The following is a 2,683-nucleotide window of genomic DNA, read 5'->3' as shown; positions in this document are numbered from 1 at the left end:
ATTGTAGCTTTGTAACTTTTCACGCAAAAAATTTATTTGTCTTTGAGCACTTTTTGTGCACCAATATGCAGACTGCATATAGCTAGTTTGAAAACTTACAGATTTGGATTTGATTTCTTGTGTTTTTTTGAAGTCCTTGGGGTCTAATTAGTAGGAAAAGATCAAAACTTGAGCCAAAAGTTTGTATTTGAAAAAGTTGTCTATAGGCCCTATTTGCCTCTATGGCCAATATGCATTGAAAATGTAAAAAATTATTTTCTGTTCTATGGCAGATATTTGAGTTCTGTTTTTTCTGACATGTCCAGATAGTCCATGTGAATATTGGTGCAAAATTTCAGCATTGTAGCTTTGTAACTTTTCACGCAAAAAATTTATTTGTCTTTGAGCACTTCTTGTGCACCAATATGCAGACTGCATATAGCTAGTTTGAAAACTTACAGATTTGGATTTGATTTCTTGTGTTTTTTGAAGTCCTTGGGGTCTAATTAGTAGGAAAAGATCAAAACTTGAGCCAAAAGTTTGTAATATGAAAAAGTTGTCTATAGGCCCTATTTGCCTCTATGGCCAATATGCATTGAAAATGTAAAAAATTATTTTCTGTTCTATGGCAGATATTTGAGTTCTGTTTTTGCTGACATGTCCAGATAGTCCATGTGAATATTGGTGCAAAATTTCAGTACTGTAGCTTTGTAACTTTTCACGCAAAAAATTTATTTGTCTTTGAGCACTTCTTGTGCACCAATATGCAGACTGCATATAGCTAGTTTGAAAACTTACAGATTTGGATTTGATTTCTTGTGTTTTTTGAAGTCCTTGGGGTCTAATTAGTAGGAAAAGATCAAAACTTGAGCCAAAAGTTTGTATTTGAAAAAGTTGTCTATAGGCCCTATAAAAGTTGTCTATAGGCCCTATTTGCCTCTATGGCCAATATGCATTAAAAATGTAAAAAATTATTTTCTATTCTATGGCAGATATTTGAGTTCTGTTTTTGCTGACATGTCCAGATAGTCCATGTGAATATTGGTGCAAAATTTCAGCATTGTAGCTTTGTAGTCTTTGAGCACTTCTCGTGCACCAATATGCAGATTGCATATAGCTAGTTTGAAAACTTGCAGATTTGGATTTGGTTTCTTCTGTTTTTTGAAGTTCTTGGGGTCTAATTAGTAGGAAAAGATCAAACATCGAACATTTTTGCGAGAGCAGCACTAAAGTTGGAGGAGAGTAGGAGGAGATGTAAATTTCATGCAATCAGCTGAATATTTAAAGGTTTTGATACGTTTTACGTGGTTAAACCATGATTTTAGTCAAATGGGGTAAAAAGTTTGGACAGAGGTTGTGTTAACTTACTGTAATCCCGATTACATCATTCAAGTTTTCTCGGAAATTTTCGCAAGGACCTCTGTCTTCAATGAACAAGCTTGCCTGTCAAAATACGGAAAATATTAGTTCTCACAATTACATCACTCGGCTTGCCTCGGAAAATATCAGTAATCCCAATTAAAATTGCTCGGTAATTTTCGGATTTTTTGGGAAGTTTTGTATTGCTGCTTAGACCTCTGTCTTGAATGTTCGAGTTTTCCAATCCGTTAACGGAAAATATCAGTAATCCCGATTACATACTCGGGATTTTTTGGGAAGTTTTGTATTGCTGCTTAGACCCCTGTCTTGAATTAGGGGACGAGCTCATTATAACTGTTCGCGGAAAATACCAGAAAATCCCGATTACATGAATCCTCCGGAACACAAATAAATAGATAATCATGACGTTCTTACATAGAGTTCTGTACCTTTAATTACAATTCCATCTATCTCACTCTGTTCCGTTCAAATAGTTGTTGTATTCAGCTCTTTGCGCTCTGTCTAGTACAGTTACTGAATGCTTTCGGAACTTTCAAAACGAACATTGTGAAGTGCCCTTTCTAACCTTGTCTTTCTTTGTGTTTTTAGAACCCTAAGCGTCCAACATTTCGACAAAAAGGCGTGAACTATTGGGGATATAGGTACGTTAGTCTAGAATCGTAGGTACTCGGAATATAAGTTTTAACGCTGTAGATAACACAAGGAATGAGTGAATCAGAAAAGAATACGACCACCGAGCTAGTTAAAACATTCTGGAATCAAATTTGAACTTTTTTATCATAATGAAAGGTCTTATAACGTATAATAATGTTTCCAAAATGTCTTTTTTTTTCCTTGAAAAATTGTCAACGTTGATTTTTCTCTGTGTACTAGTGTAGAGTTTCCTTCTTTCTATTGGATTTGTTGACACATCATATTATTGTGTGCTCATTTTGCCCCTAAAGCGATCATTCCAACAGAACTGTCTGATACCTTCATTCTGTAACACTGTCATTTTGAAAGTAAGTCTTCTTTTTATTATTTATGGCTCTATGCGATGGTGGTGGTGTCATAAAATGCTTAGTTTAAGTGAAATTTCAGAGACCAAATAAGTCTGATTGAAAATTGAAATAATGCAAATAGATTCTATCAGTGTCCCCGATACAAATACATACAAATACATATGGTCAATATGAGTATATATTCATCAGTGAATTTACCTGGTGTCATAAAGAATCCCTGTAAAATGCATTTTTATTAAGTTTTTTGGATTTATCGGATTATATAAGGATCCTGTTATGTTATTTATGACACAAGGTATATCTAATGATGAATATATGCTCTT

The 2,683-nt window shown here is 34.3% G+C and overlaps 1 protein-coding gene across 1 annotated transcript in view; it reads left to right on the top strand.

Moving 5' to 3' along the window:
• Positions 1 to 2,683, top strand: part of LOTGIDRAFT_176064 (hypothetical protein) — a gene marked incomplete at both ends in the record, with an annotated part of 7,823 nt that overhangs the window by 1,682 nt on the left and 3,458 nt on the right. The gene's annotated exons all lie outside the window — the stretch shown is intronic.

The sequence above is a fragment of the Lottia gigantea genome (genome assembly GCF_000327385.1).
Source record: "Lottia gigantea unplaced genomic scaffold LOTGIsca_702, whole genome shotgun sequence".
In the NCBI taxonomy this organism is placed as follows: Eukaryota; Metazoa; Mollusca; class Gastropoda; family Lottiidae; genus Lottia; species Lottia gigantea.
This window is presented reverse-complemented; position numbering and strand designations above follow the sequence as displayed.